At 45.6% G+C, this 16,745-nt stretch overlaps 1 long non-coding RNA gene across 1 annotated transcript in view; it reads right to left on the reverse strand.

Annotated features, from left to right (window-relative positions):
- The window catches only part of LOC310835303, a 481,690-nt gene extending 466,580 nt beyond the window's left edge, over positions 1 to 15,110 (reverse strand). Inside the window, exons 1-2 of the long non-coding RNA XR_014559529.1 lie at positions 14,711 to 15,110; positions 14,506 to 14,597 (exon numbers count right to left, since the gene is read on the reverse strand). This is a non-coding gene — a long non-coding RNA (uncharacterized lncRNA). The remainder of the gene's footprint in view (positions 1 to 14,505; positions 14,598 to 14,710) is intronic.
- Between the last annotated feature and the right edge of the window lie 1,635 nt (positions 15,111 to 16,745).

Genomic DNA, 16,745 nt, shown 5'->3' on the forward strand with positions numbered 1-16,745 from the left:
ATAGATAAATAAAATGTAAATACATCACTCCCAGTACCCAGTGTCCAGAGACCAACAGCTTTATGGTGTACCCACAGTAATACGCTAAATCATGGGGTGATATAGGGTTTGCAGCTGTCGTCCTCAGAGTTGTCTGTTCGGAGGTGTTTTTTTTTTAGTGTGCAATATTTCAACAAATCCAGCGCAGAAATAAAAGACTTTCTCAAGCTTTTTCATGGTAAACAAAGATAATATCATTAACCTTGGACAAAGGTGAGGTTCATATTACAAGACTTGTCTGGCGTTTGGCATTCCTAATCACCCCAAATATTATTGTTTTAGCCTTTTTGCAAAGCGCATTTTTTTGCAGACCTTCAGCTCAGAGAGAACGCATTGTGCGTTATGCAGCAGGGGGAATTCTGCTAGGCTGGAAGGATCAGTGGCTTTGTAGTCATTGCAAAGCTGCGATGATGCAACTGTCGCTGAATGAGTACGAAAAAGAGCTCGTCTCAGTGGGCTGAGTGGAAGGAAGTAATGCCATTGGAAGAACCAAAGGTAACTTATGGGTTTTTACAGCTCAATTAATTAGTGTCTCAGCGCGGACATTTGGAATGTATCCACTGATGCCGTAACATTTGTAATTCATGTATAAATTGCTTGTTGTTGCCAGATAAGCCTGAAAGCAACATAATTATGGAGAATACAACAAGAATCACAAAAGATGATTCAGTGTGTTCACACAATAATCCATTATTGCAGGGAGTGGAAAAGGCGTTCAAAGAAAGACTGGTTGAATTATTATTATTATTATTATTATTATTATTATTATTATTATTATTATTATTATCTGTATACCACCCTTTATCCATAGATCTCAGAGCGGTTCAAAGACAAAATACATAATAAAAAAAGAATAACCCTCCATGCACATTTTAATATTATTTATTCATCCGAAGCATATTTTGGTATTATCCCGGAATCAATTCAGTTTGAGTAAGGCTGCAGAACGTCACTGGAGTGCCAGGGTAAGGTATCAGATTGGATTTTCCTGTGTCACCTGACTAACTGAAGCCGCAGTACTTTGGAATAGTCCCTTTAAAATTAGTGGGAAGTAAGGCTTCTCCAAACCATGTACGTCAGTGATGCTGGATAGTTTTTCAAAGGCATTAAACTGTGGCGATGTTGGGAGGTAACCTGAGACTGAAAGGGGGTGAGCTATATTGTAAGGTAAAGGTAAAGGATTCCTGGATGGTTAAGTCCAGTCAAGGGTGACTCTGGGGTTGTGACGCTCATATTGTTTTCAGGCCGAGGGAGCCGGTGTTGTCCACAGACAGCTTTCTGGGTCTTGTGGCCAGCAGGACTAAACTGCTTCTGGTGCAACGGGACACCGTGATGGAAACCAGAGCACATGGAATCGCCATTTACCTTCCCGCTGCAGCTGTACCTATTCATCTACTTGCACTGGTGTGCTTTCGAACTGCCAGGTTGGCAGGAGCTGGGACAGAGCAACGGAAACTCACTCCATTGCAGAGATTCGAACCACCGACCTTCTGATCGGCAAGCCCAAGAGGCTCAGTGCTTTAGACCCCAGTGCCATCCGCGTACATGTGAGACTACAGAACGCCCAGAGCACATTTGGAGGTGTGCTGGAGAGGTCTTTCTATGATATGGCTCCTATATGGATCTGAACCCAAATGGAGACGCTACCTGCCCAGGTGGTGAGGAGAAGCTCAGATCAGAAATGAATTCAGTTGAGTCAAAACCCACCTCTTTGAATGTCTCGTCTGAATCTGAGTTTCATGAACGGGATATTGAAAAAAGCACAAATTGTACCCAAACTAGTGTATATGCAAGGACGTTCAGAGGAAGGGAGGTCTTTTGCTCCTTCCCCCTTTCCCCTGTGTCTCCTCAGGCAAGAGTTGGAATATAGGGCAGGAAACTGCAATGCTGGGAGAATCAAGGAGAATTGGATGGAGCCAGCTTTCACTTGCGCAAGATGCCTCTGTCTGATTTTTCCTCCTACTTTAGTCTCATTCCCCCATCTCAGGCCTTTTGTGAAAGTTCCCTGAACCCTCAGGAGAGGCTTTCTTCTGGGGGCACAGGGGGCCGTGTTTGGGAGGAGGCAGGAGGTTCTCTGAGCCCAAGTGCTTTGATGGATGCCACTCATTGATTCCAAAGAGAAACAACATGCTTAACTGCACTTTGAAATTCCGGCTGGGTAAATCACACTATGGCACCATTGGAATGGAAGGTATACAGCTAGACAAAATGTGTTTCTGCTGTGTACAAAACAGGTTGTGGTTTAGGAGGCCCCTAATTACACCAAAGGAGGGACACAGGTTTACAGTGAATACTGTTTATGTAACTTTCAAAGAAAAACAGTTGTATTATTTAGTATACACATGTTGGTATTCCTTTTAGCAAACTTCTGTAGACTTTCCCTATATTTGTGTCAGTGTGTGTGTGTGCATTTCTGTTTGAAGGGCAGGAAGACTGCCAGTTGTTTTCTATTGAAACTGGAGAAGAGGGGAAACGAAGGAATGTTCTTAAGTTTCTGATCTCGCAAGGTAAAGGATTATTTGTCGAGAGTGTTCCAAGTACCTCATTCTCACTTTCTGGAACAACTTGCGAACCGGAGCACAACCATCTTTGGAAAGTCACACTTTTACAAATTTCTCAGTGCTGTTCTCCATCCAAAATAGTGTGTACAAAAATGTATCTACCAGGATCAAGCACACATAAAAATGCAATTTTTGTGAAAATACTTTACAAAATTACAATATATGAAGGAACACTGCCTTACAAATATGTGTATTTTAGTCAAGCATGTATATATTGGGGGGGGGGGAATCTGCTGATAAATTTGGATGAGGACTTAAAAATAATAATCCACAAGGTAAAGGTAAAGGGACCCCTGACCATTAGGTCCAATCGTGACCAACTCTGGGGTTGCGGCGCTCATCTCGCTTTTTTGGCCAAGGGAGCCGGCATACAGCTTCCGGGTCATGTGGCCAGCATGACTAAGTCACTTCTGGCGAACGAGAGCAGCACATGGAAACGCTGTTTACCTTCCCGCCGGAGCAGTACCTATTTATCTACTTGCACTTTGATGTGCTTTTGAACTGCTAGGTTGGCAGGAGCAGGGACCGAGCAACGGGAGCTCACCCCATTGTGGGGATTCAAACCGCCGACCTTCTGATCGGCAAGTCCTAGGCTCTGTGGTTTAACCCACAGCGCCACCCATGTCCCTAATAATCCACAAACTGATGTGGAAATGTTGATACTGGATTTAAGACTGGAAAGATGAGAAACTGAAAGATTACTCCCACCGCCACCTAAGAAACAGGCTGTTGTTTCTTTTCTTCAGACTTTAATATAAGTGAAGGACAGCTCTTCTGCTTTCCAGAAAGTTTCAGAGAGAGGCAGAATCGCCTCTCATTTTTGCTGGGACCAGAGATGCTTATCCTGGCAACATGGGGAACAAAAGTGTCCCCTTTTAATCAGGGCACTCTTGCTGACTTGATTTGCCATGGATGTTCTGAAAATGTTAATCAAATAAATATGGGTCTTGGCTATTCCTCTGATAGGCTATACCTTCTCCTGTCTTACTGATAAATGACAAAGTGTGCAAATTACCCGTCCCTTCTGCAAGAATAATAGAACCATTTATAACAGGCTAATGCATCAACACTAGACAGAAGTAAGAAAAGGGTTTGTCTTCTGAATGACTTGGCTTGGAAGTATTATCCCTTCAGTCACGCAGGTTAACTGGAAGGCCCGGCAGTGTTTACTTAATTGGCAGAGAAAAAGTTATATTTTATCTGTATTGCACTTTTCACATTAATTCCTCTGGCTAGACATGCCTCCCAGTTTCTCTCTAGCACCATAACGCCCTCAAACAAGGATCTAACTATATTCCCACTGTAACCAACCTGAAACATATGTCTTGTGACAGCCCTTTGACACCCCTAACAAAGTGTGAGCTGGAACATGTTGCAATGGTCAAACAACATGTGTTAGCCACTTGTCACGATGAAATAAGCTCAGAAATGCCATCTTGACATGCAAGTAGATGCCACTTTCAGCTCAATTCAAAGCTTACTTTTCATAAATTGGGAAACAAAAATATTTCCCTTTCTGGATAACCAATCTTCTTCACAAGGGTGGGTGCAATAGTTGTGCTTTCAACCACTGCTTTATCTGCAGCAATTAGCAGGTGGCAATCTGTGTCTTCGTGCCATTAAGAGCTTCGCCAGCGGATTCCTGGTGTCCGTTACACATACAAGAGCAAAGTCGAGAGTCTCTCTCTGAATTTGCCCTGCATCTGGGCAGTTGACCACTGTAGTTGCAACAATCCTTACCATCCAGGTCAGAACAGCTACTGCTTCACAAACATCCTGGAGATTTCTATATGGCACACTTAAATTGAACCGACAGCTGCTCCCTGTTCCAGGAAACCCTTGTGTGTGGTGTAGGGGCTGGAGTGTCAGACCAGGGTTCAAATCCCCACTCAGCCATGGAGCTTACTGGGTGAACTTGGGCCAGTCATTGTCTCTCAGCCCAATATGCATCTCAGGGTTGCTGAGGACAGGGAGAACCATGGATGTCACCTTAAACTCCTTTGAGAAAAGGTGGGATATAAATGCAATAATAAAGAGCAATAAACAAACCCTTGGAGCTCCAGTTCTGTGGTTGGGGGTAGACATAGGGATTAGTGATGTATGGAAGTGAGAGCTGGACCATAAAGAAGGCTGATCACTGAAGAATTGATGCTTTTGAGTTATGGTGTTGGAGGAGACTCTTGAGAGTCCCATGGACTGCCAGAAGATCAAACCTATCCATTCTGAAGGAAATCAGCCCTGAGTGCTCACTGGAAGGACAGATCCTGAAGCTGAGGGTCCAATACTTTGGCCACCTCATGAGAAGAGAAGACTCCCTGGAAAAGACCCTGATGTTGGGAAAGATGGAGGGCACAAGGAGAAGAGGACGACAGAGGACGAGATGGTTGGATAGTGTTCTCAAAGCTACCAGCATGAGTTTGACCAAACTGCGGGAGGCAGCGGAAGACAGGAGTGCCTGGTGTGCTCTGGTCCATGGGGTCATGAAGAGTCGGACATGACTAAATGACTAAACAACAACAACATACTTAGGGATCTCTAGCAGAGTATTCACAGCATTTTAACAAATGGCAATTCCCCAATTCCTGGGGGTAAACTATGACAGTTTGGCGTAAAGCCAGTTTGTACTATTTCTGGGAAATACTGTGTGTCTTTTATCCACACTTAAAAATAAATCCGTAGAAGCTAAATCATAAAATGTTAATGTTATACAATGGAAGGTTCTTATAACCTTTGATTCCTTATGGCTGTGAGGTTTTTTACTGTCGTTAAAAATAAATTTAAAAATGGCATTGGATACAATGGTGTGGGTGTCACACCCTACTAACCCTAGTGAGACCCTTCTGATCAGGCTGAGCATTGTTGGGGTATTGTTACGAGCCGATGGGAGCAGAGCTTGTGCCTGATCATTTTTTGTTACGTAGTTTTCCTGCCAGCACTAGAAGCTGCTGACTTAACTCTGAGGACTGACATCCCCTCTCATGCTCTGAGCTCATGGGACTGTTTTGAGATTCCTCCCAGGGTTTTTCCCTTCGTAAATATTTTTTGTGCTTCTGCAAAGCACAGAGTTCTCCCGTGCCTAATATCTCCTCCTTATGCAAGGATAGTGCCGATTTGGCTACAGGATGACTGAAACTCAAATTAAGATCCCTATTCATATATGTGATATTTAAAAGAAATGGGAGCAATTTTGTCTGTGTTATAGCCTCTACTTTTCAAGCGGTGCTGAAGCAAGACTCCAAGGTGGTTTGTCAAGGGCAGCCAAGTCTTCTCCCTCTAGATGGGACTATTGTTACGCCTCTGTCATTTTCTTCCAGACGCACACATAGCAAAATTGTCATGAAATATTCTTAAGTATCACTATTTCTATACTTAGAAATGAGTATGGTCAGTACAATGGTCCCAGCGATTACGGCTGTAGTTCAGAAGAATAAACATAAAAGCAGCTTTGGATGGAGCTATTCTTTCTTATATATAACCATAACATCCTCTCCCTTGAAATTCTCCGAAAGACTAACCTGAAAAGGGATATTTTGGCCCTCATAAAGATATTAAGCCCTCGTAAACCTGCCCACTTCCAGAACTGAATCATAAGTGGCCGTGATTTACATATCAAATGGACTTGTAATAAATTTCCACATAAATTCTTTCCAGCAGCGTGCAAACCCTTTTAGTTCCACACCCATGCGCCTCCTGCAATGTTCCTCCACCTGGCCAGGGTCCTTTTTATGTGGGAACATTAAACTAATTTTACTTGGAATGTGGGATGGTTTCTCAAGATGATGCACCTGATACTAAAAAGCAGTTCACAGGACTTCTTAGGAAGACAGATGCTTCCCCAGAGGCCCCTTCTGCTTTGCATTACGGATTATGGTCTTGTTTCGAGAACTAGCTCGTCTCTGACAACCTTCTGCTTCACATTTGGCATCCCTGTGACATCTTACAAAATGAGTGGAAGGTCAAGAAGTCAACTGGCTTCCTCATATGCTTCTGCCATTACCACTGGCATCAGTGGGACAAAGATGAGGGGATGCCAGAGGGGAGTGGGTGACAGAGCTGGGAGCGATGGGTCTGTGCATGAGGATAAAATGCTAGGATGGCAATATGAGGAAAGATCCATTAAAAAAAATATATCTCCACTGATTTCAGCTTTACAGTGAATTTTCGCCAAACAGAGCAATCCATTGTTTGACGAAGAGCAGATGACAGTGGCCGGTTGCTTCTTCTTCCATTCACGGCTTGTAACTTGATGATGTTCCCCTCACCAATAAACACTGGAGACATGCTTTTTCTTGGCAAACTCCTCTATAAGTACTGCTAAAGTATCTGATATTCTCCTCCCAGGCTGTCTCCCAGGGTGTTTCTCCACAGCTTCAGTTGAAGTGCATTAAGGTGTTTTGTCTGTCACCCATCAAGTCCCTCTATAAAGAAGCCTGAAAAGGGGATGTCTGTGAAATGTGAGCCTTAAGGAAGCTTGGCATGAAGCGTTTTCCTTAATGAAAGGGATTTTTAAAATTAAAACACACACACACAACAAAAACTCAACACCCAATAACAATATGGAAGTATTAGGTTCACTGCTTCAAAAGAAAGCAAAACACCACGTAACATCCTTCTCTTAAGTCACTCAAATTCAGCAAGCCCAACCAATTCCATATCCATCTCCTGGCCGTTCTGAGAGTATCAGGTGAAAGCAAATCTAAATTATTCCCCCTCGCTTATGACCAGGATGAGGAGGGTCACGTGAATGTAGTAGAGAGGAACTGAATAAGATTGATTATTTTTACATTTAGATCCCTCCTTTCTTCCAAGGAACTCAAGATGGAGTACATGGCTGTCCCCCTCCCCCTTTTGTTCTCACAACAACCCTGAGAGGAAGGTTAGGCTGAGAGATGGTTGACTGGCCCAAGATCATGCAAAGAGCTTCATGTCTAAGTGAAATTTGGAGCCCTGGTTGCCTCAGTCCTAGTCCAACATCAACCAGGAGGCCACCAACCTTTTTTCAGGCCCATGGACACGTTGGGGTTCTTGAGTGAGCACCATCGCTCTGGTCACTTCTCTGCCCCCCAAAAGAGAATGTTATGTACTGAGTTGAATAGGATCCAAAAAAGCAGCAGTCTGATTGGTCCTAGAACAATAGGGTCCAGAATGCAGCAGTCTGATTGGTCCTAGAACAATGCAGCAGTATGATTGGTCCGCAGGAGCCACCCAATCCAGCTCCAGGTGGAAGTGAATCCGCAACCTGATTGGCCTACAGGAGAATCCCAGAATTAGCCAATCACGTGCGACCCATTGTGTAAATAATGTATATAAAGCAGATATTTTTGGGGAACTTTCATTCCTCACTACTATGAGCTGAATAAAGAGCATGAAATCCACACTCGACTCCTGAGTATATTTCAGAGAATATGCATGTAGTATGCACAGACTTGTTTTCTCAAGGAATTTGGGTCAACGCTATATGCAGTCAAATTAATCGGAGCCTCAAAGACTCCATTTCTATGGGGAGAAAAAGGGGGAGATAAGGCTCTGTGACTCCAAGGGCACAACTGGTGACCCCAGCTCTAATCGCTGCAACACATTGGCTCTGGCTATACTATAGTCCCCTCCCCCGCACTGTCCCTCCCGATGTCTCAAACTGTGTGTGTATCCTTAGAGCACTTCTTGGATCTTTGAGTTTCCATTCTGCCCCATGGAGAACTCAAAGCAAGTTATTTCAGGATGTTGACAAATGTGCTATGTTGCAATGGCAAAAGCACTTTTGACTGCTCTGAACACAGTGATAAAAACTGGTTGTGCACATTTGAGTTCGGGATATCTTGTCTTATTGGTGCCATGGTGCCATCAATGCCCTCTCCTCCAACCTCAGAAGTAGTTTTGCAACATTTTTTTAGAAATGTAATAGACATTTTTTAAAAAGAAAAAAGGGAATGTATCAACAAATGAATGCACCTCAGTGCTTAAAAGGTAAACGGGACTCCTGACTATCAGGTCCAGTCGTGACCCTCTCAGGTTGGTGCCATTGCCATTATAAGAGAACAAGGGAGGCGTTCATGGTGAGTTCTGACACCTCACCCCCTCCCAAAAAATAGCACAGCTTTTGTATTGTTTACTAGTTTGGGGTTGTATCTTTGCTTTAGTGGCTCTTCAGTTTTAACCACTAGAGGTATTAAGTGGTTTTGGCATAGAGCCATAGATATAAGTAAAAATAAAGGGACCCCTGACCATTAGGTCCAGTCATGACCGACTCTGGGGTTGCGGCGCTCATCTCGCTTTTTTGGCCGAGGGAGCCGGCGTACAGCTTCCGGGTCATGTGGTCAGCATGACTAAGTCACTTCTGGCGAACGAGAGCAGCACATGGAAACGCCGTTTACCTTCCCACTGGAGCGGTACCTATTTATCTACTTGCACTTTGATGTGCTTTTGAACTGCTAGGTTGGCAGGAGCAGGGACCGAGCAACGGGAGCTCACCCCGTTGTGGGGATTCAAACCACCGACCTTCTGATCGGCAAGTCCTAGGCTCTGTGGTTTAACCCACAGCACCACCCGCGTCCCTAATAATCCACAAACTGATGTGGAAATGTTGAGTACTGGATTTAAGACTGGAAAGACGAGAAACTGAAAGATTCCTCCCACCGCCACCTAAGAAACAGGCTGTTAAACAGCCTTCTTCAGACTTTATTACAAGTGAAGGACAGCTTTTCCCACAGCACCACCCGCGTCCCACCTCAGTGCTTATTTGCTTTTAAAAAGCCAAGTAGTTTCCCTATAGCACAGAGGAAAGGAAAAAAAGATGGAGAACTGTCCCAGCATTCAGTTCCCTGGTTTGTGTCGGTCTGCAAATTGTGATAGCGGGAGAGAGGCTGACACACACTGAAGGCGAAGAACTTGCCATGACTCCTCTGAGCCTGTTACAGATAGATAGCCGTGTTGGTCTGCCATAGTCAAAACAAAAAAAATTCCTTCCAGTAGCACCTTAAAGACCAACTAAGTTAGTTCTTGGTATGAGCCTATTGCAGTCGTTAAGAGTCGTCAACAGGCTCATCACAGCTATCTGCCAATCACCCATTCCCACCACCCTTCTGAGTAATACCCCTCCCCACCTTCTCACTATATAGAAGGGTCTGGAAACTTCTGTTTCAGTGTATCTGAAGAAGTGTGCATGCACACGAAAGCTCATACCAAGAACTAACTTAGTTGGTCCTCTGAGCCTGACATTGTGTTGCGTCCATCAATTTTCCCATTGACAGCTGTCTAACACAATAAATTGGGTATGAAAGATTTTGCCCTCTCAACCCCAAATAATAATTCAAATCACAATTACTGGTGTCTTCTAAATCCATGCCGAGGGCAGAACGTAAAAACATATATAAGGAGTGCTTTCACTTTTCAAACGATTGGGTCGGAACTTGGAAGCAGATTTCTTGCAGATCAGTGTCTGTGATCTCAACAGGAAAATTGGGAAAGAAAGGCAAAAGTTAACACGCATGCCACTCTTAAAACATTTGCACAGGTGTGTCTTCCCCAAACATGCACTTAACCTAATAGGCTGTTAAGAGCAAAGCAGCCAGAAGAAATCTCATGTAAGCACTGGAATTCTGGTGCAGCGAGTAACTTTATAAAGGATTTGTTCAAATTCACAGCATTGCTTCCTGTGCTAAATTTCCACATTAATTTCTCCTCTGTATGTATTGGTCACACTTCCCAAACTGAAGACTTGAAGTCTGTTATGGATATACTATAACACATAGGGGCTCTATTGTAATCGAGTATGTATTTGTGTTCCACGCCGGAGCATGAAATTAAATAACATATGCATAGCGCACAGAACGAAATCACATTTGCTGACTGTCGTGCTTGCTGAAGTGCCATTTATGCCAAGAATTTCTTTCGTGTTCCTTTGGACTCATTCCCTGTGCACAATGTGATTATAAATAGGGTATCAATATCAGAATTAATGGCTAGCTAGCAGGATTACAATAATGCCCAGACATTGTAGTCGGGACTGAGCCCCACTGTGCTTAACTATATCGACATGTTCCCCACTCCACTGGGGATAAGACCTACTATTAAACTTCCACAGGTGCTAATGAATGGGAAAAGCTGGCAAAATGTAGCTCTGGATTAGAATGGCGATAAGCTTAAACACTGGGGCTGTGCTGTTATTCGAATGCTGTTCCAGCTCAGAAGCTATAACTAACCTGCTATCATCATTGGCATCTGTCTGTATAAGGAGACAATGGAGAGGTGCGCCTTTGGGACTGAGGTCCAGCTGTTGGGCAGTTGCAGTGCCTGCTGTGGCTGTGGAGACCGATGCAGGAGAGACATGTTTTGTTGCAGCCGGGGGCAGAGGAAGGCATCTGGTGGTGCTGCTACTGATACATCATGGCGTTTCTTCTCTGTGCTCCTCCCAATGGTCATTTCTCCACTGGGCACTGCTGTGGATAAATGCAGCCTTGAGGCACTGCGGTTGTCTGCAAGGGATTCCCCATATGGCAGAGTTGATGTCGCCAGCCTCCAGGCCACATCTGCAGACACCACAGAGTTGCTCTGCCAGTGGGCCTGGTGCCGGAAGCCAGCTCCCCATAGAGTAGGTGCTTGGGGATCCTGCCGTCTTCCATTCTGTGGGCATGACCAAGGCAGTGTAGACATTGCTGAGTCAGGAGTGTGAACCTGTGGGCTTGGGAGAACACATCTTTGTTTGGAATTCAGTCCCGCCTTATGATACCCAAAATCCTCCATGTGGAAGGTGTTGAGGCGTCGCTCCTGATGGCTATAAGTTGCCCACGGCTCACTTTCTTTCTTTTTTGGATAGGATAACAATTTATAAATTGTGTGGCGAGTTCCCGCCTCCCCCCTGTAGAAATAAAGACACATGACACCATTGTTTAAGGTTAATGGGCTAAATAAGGCCACAACTTTATTGGCTACAGGTAAGAGGGGTATTGGCTTAGGCATTGGTCCTATCCGACTATCCGGATTCAGCCTGATTGCTTGAAGACCGGGAAGGGTTAACACCAGCAGGGGGAGCCCTGCTGATGCACATCTACTAGGGACTCCTCCGGGGTCACCGCTTGGGGGCGCACTTTAGGCCCTGACCTCCATAGGCTTCAGACAAGGCCATGCCCCCCGGAATCCTTTACCGGACTACTCTTTGATATTTGGGGGAGGTGATGGTGCTCCTCCCCCCCCACACACACATCTAAATAACAATATCCCTACCAATGCCTAACTGCCAAGACCAAAGAAGTTGTGACAATTTGCTACGAAGTAGGCGAAAAAACCAAATGGCCAGTGCCAATTTGCCAAGTGGAAAAATTCCTACCAGGCCCCTTAACGGTGACCAACCGAGGTCCATAGCAAGGTCAGGAAGAAATCTTAAAGGGTGGGCGTGTGGGAAACAGTAGCGGCTGCGCTGGGCAAAGAGGGAGATCCTGGGGCCGCACTTGCCTTAAATGAGGCAAGCCACACACCCCAAGCCAGCCGATTGGCTGGCTCAGGGGATGACACAGCCAGAGAATTCCCCTGATCGCGCGGGGGCCTCCATGTGCGTGTTGGGGGCGTGGAAACCCGCAACACCACCTCCTCCTGATGTCAGAAGTGGCTCCCCCCCAAAAAAGATAACAAAAGTAAAAACAGCAACAATACAAAACAATACAAAACAAATTGACTTCCCCTATGTCCCTTCCTTGGTTCCATTATTTGCCAATGTACTGCATGTCCATTGTTAACTTAAAAATCATTTAGATTACCTATTGTCCATTCATAACAAAATTACAAGGTAATCCTAATCTGGGTACAATGCTTCTGTATATATGCAATAAGCATCTTCCATTCTTCCTTAAATTCATTGTTGTCTCTTCCTCTTAGTTTCGTTGTCATTTTTGCCATTTTAGCATATTCTATGCCATTCAGCATATTCTAATGACTCACTTCCATAAAGCATCATGTTCAGCATGCGAGCCTGGTAGACCCTCATCTTGGTACTGGACAGTAGCATCACATTCACCCAAACCCTTTTGAAGAGGCGAGGTGAGGCGAGGCGACGCGAGGCGACGCGAGATAAGATATTGCTGCCTTGCCAATACACTTGTCTGGCTCAGCTTCAATTGAGAGATCGCTGGTTATGGTGGAGCCCAGGTAGACAAAATTGTCTACCATCTCAAGTGCGGTGTGGTCACCAATGCTGATGGATGGAGTGCTGCCGACGTCCTGACCAATGTTGATCTTCATCAGATTGATGGTAAAACTCCCTGCAGGCTTCGGCAAAACAGGATTCCTGGTCTCCACCACCCGACACGATAACAAATCCCATTCAGTTAATTACATATCGAGAACGTCGTTTTCTTCCCTTTTGTATGCCTTGAATGCCTACTGCCGATTGATTCAATTAAACGGCTTTCCATTCTAGTATTCTGAAAGAGAAAACAATATCAGGCATTTGCAAACAGCTGTGCATAGAATTTATTGTTTTGCGACCCATCTGTCATATTTTCTTCCTTTCATTTAAAACGATCCGAAATAGCTTATGGTTATCTTCATAGGAATTCATAGAAACCATAAAGCCGGTGAATGGGGGAAAGCGGAAAGGGGAGGAAAAAGCACATGAACTGCCCTGCAATCAGGAAGCAGGTGTATGCCACATGCCCACGTTTTGTTTTTTGTTTTAAAAAACCAGCTACATTGGAAATGAATGTGATGTTGAGGACTCAGAGACCTGGGATGGTCCCCCCCCCCCAATAATACATTTATCCCAAGGTGCACTTGGGCATCTGTTTCATATTTAAGCATGTTTTACTAGTAGCTTTAAAGAAAGTCAAGCTGATGAACATCTACATTTAGGAGACCATATGTTAACAAGGGGTTGTTAGGTGACATGAGAGGCTATGGAAAGCATGCTTGCCATATGGATTTCGCCAAACTTTTTTTTTGTTTTTTTTAAACCCACACACTTAAATGGGGAAGAAACACCATTAGGAAGTTTTAAATGACGCTTTGTCATTTGGCTGCTCCACAGCCAATAGATAATTCCACAAGAAAGTAAAAATACTTGACTTAAGTACACTTGCCACAATATCATTTGTGTGCTGGTTCTTATCTGAAAAGCCCTAAATGGTTTGGATCAGGAGATTTGAAAGGCTGCCTGGTCTCGTCTGATGCTAACTGTCCACTGCATTCAATGCGGGAAGTTTTGCTCTGCATTCCACCTCTGTCTGCAGTGTATTTTGGCTGAGATGCAAGTTTTCTATCATTGCACCCAGAGTGAGGAACTTTCTGGAGGGGTTTGGTTGGCTCCCTCCCTTTTAAGCTGCAAGCCTTTAAAAAAAGTGCCTAGTTTTAAATCTGGGTCAAAAAATGTCTCCTCTTTGCTGACCGGGTTTGGGTCGATTTATTCTGCATTCCACTTACTGTATTTTAATTTGGTTATTCTTTGTTAATCTGAGCAACTTTAAGTTCCCTTTTAGGGGAAAGAAAAGCCAGTGGGGAAGGTAGAAATGATATTATGAAGACATAATGTCCATGTAAGGAAACAGGAAAGTCTGAGGGAGATTATTTGTAACCTTTAAAAAAAACCACCTACCCAACAAATTGAGAGGAGGGGCAAATGGTCTTTCTTCTGCTAGGCTGTTGTGTTTTCATAATGGCAATGTGTTTTCATAATGGCAACCATTGGGTTGGAGGAGGAGGAGGGCTGGAGTGATCTGTCCTCCCACTAGCAGTTGTCAGGTGTGTGTGCAGGAGCCAGGCCCTGTGACCAGTAGGGCTTCACAGGACTGGGGCCTTCCTAAGTTTGTTCTGGAGAAGCAAGGCCAGTCGCACAGGTGAGGCCGCTTGGTAACTCACAGCACCTGGTGGCAAGAGCCGGAAAGGGATATAAGGTCAGAATTTCCCTTTGGCCCTTTGCCACAGCAACTCGTTTCCTGCCTTGCTGCGTTTGGCTTCTTGCTTCCTGATCCTCGGACCTCGGCTTCGTGACTCCTTGCTTCTTGACCCTTGGACCTTGGCTTCTAGACTCCTTGCTTCTCGACCCTCAGACCCTTGACTTTGTGACTCCCTGCTTCTCGACCCTCGGATCCTTGACTTTGTGACTCCCTGCTTCTCGACCCTCAGACCCTTGACTTTGTGACTCCTTGCTTCTTGACCCTCGGACCCTTGACTTTGTGACTCCTTGCTCCTCGACCCTCAGACCATTGACTTTGTGACTCCTTGCTTCTCAAACCTCAGACCCTTGACTTTGTGACTCCCTGCTTCTCAACCCTCAGACCTCAGCTTCTAGACTCCTTGCTTCTCCACCCTCGGATCCTTGACTTCATGACTCCCTGCTTCTCAACCCTCGGATCCTTGACTTCGTGACTCCTTGCTTCTCAACCCTTGGACCCTTGACTTCGTGACTCCCTGCTTCCTGACCGTCAGACCCCTGGCTTCTGGATTCTCGTTCCTGCTCCCACCCCACCATCTTGCCCATGGTCCCGACGTCCTCAGCCGGGACTTCGATCGCCCGTAGACCGGACCGTGACAGCAGTCTGCTCATTTGCTTGCACGAAATACCTGGTCACCAATGGCTACTGAGTTGCTAACCTCACAGAGTGGCTTCTGTAATGTGGGGGGGGGGGGGCTTCCTACAGGATTGGCCCAGAAACTGCAACTGGCGCAGAATGAGGCAACCAGGTTTTTGTGTGAACTCAGCACCTGGTGACACTGTTTGGCCCTTTTACAGACCTGTAAGATCACTTGTGGGAAAACTCTGCTCATGGCACCACGCCCCATAAAGTATCATTGAGCAGGTCTTTTCTGCCCTTGTCCCTGTGGAATTGCATGTCCTCTACTATACATGAAGCAGCAGCCATCAGTTGATGGAAATGTTGTGTAATGTCTTATCTGTTTGCCCATGCTTTCCCTGACGCCGAAGACGGAAACTTGACACGGAGGTCCAGCTCCGAGGGCCTTTTGGTGGTTCCCTCACTGCGAGAAGTGAGGTTACAGGGAACCAGGCAGAGGGTCCTTCTTGGGGGTGGTGCCAGCCCTGTGGAACGCCCTCCCATCATGATGTCAAGGAGGTAAAGAAAGCCACTTCCGAGCTAGGGAGGAGGTGGGGTTGCAGGCTTCACGCCCCTCCCCACACTCGCGGGGGCTGCCTTCAGCCCCCACGATAGTAGGGAATCCTCGGACGCGTCATACCCCGAGCCAGCCAATTGGCTGGCTTGGGGTGTGTGGCCTCGCCTTACTTAGGTCTGGCGAGGCTGAGGGTCTCCCTCTCTCCCGCGCCGCAGCTGACCTGGCTTTCCCTCCCCTCCCACCCTTTAGGTTAGGCTCTCAGACGTTGCTATGGACTTTGGTTGGTCGCCATCAAGGGGCCTGGTAGGAATTTTTCCATTTGGCAGATTGGCACCAGCCACTTGGTTTTCGCCTACCTCGTAGCAAACCGTCACAACTCCGCGGTACTGGTGGTTAGGCTTTGGTGGGGTACTGTTCTATTGTCATGCAGATGAAGGGGGAAGGTAGAGCCATCACCTTCCCCCAAAGCTAAGAGTAGTCTGGTAAAGGATTCTGGGGGGCGTGGCCTTGTCCTAAGCCTATGGAGGTGTGGGCCCACGGCATGCCCCCGCGTGGTGACCCCAGGGGAGGTCCGAGTTGACATGCCTCAGGGGGACTCCTCCTACTGGTGGTTAACCCTCACTGGTCTTTAAGCATGCAGGCTGAAGCTGGTTAGTTGTTAGGACCAATGCCTAAGCCAATACCGCTCAATTCCTGTAATCAATAAAGTTGTGGCCTAATTTGACCCATTAACTTGAATTCTTGTGTCTCGTGTCTTTATTTCTGAAGTGGGAGGCGGGAACTCACCACGCAACTATCTGATTTTTAGAAGACATCTGAAGGCAGCACGGTTTAGGGAGGTTTGTAATGCTTGATGTTTTATTCTGTTTTTAATGTGTTGGGATCTGCTCAGAGTGGCTGGGGAAACCCAGCCAGATGGGCAGGGTATAAATAAATTATTATTATTATTATTATTGGCACAGATCCCCAAAATCTTTGTTTTACTTGTTTTTAATCTGCTTTCATACAGAGCTTATTTCCAGCCTGAACTCAGTTCCGGCCCCTCTCAGGTGGGTGCTATTACCATTATAAGAGAACAAGGTAGGCGTTCAT

Source organism: Podarcis gaigeae, assembly GCF_964106915.1.
Source record: "Podarcis gaigeae genome assembly, chromosome: 17".
Lineage (NCBI taxonomy): Eukaryota > Metazoa > Chordata > Lepidosauria > Squamata > Lacertidae > Podarcis > Podarcis gaigeae.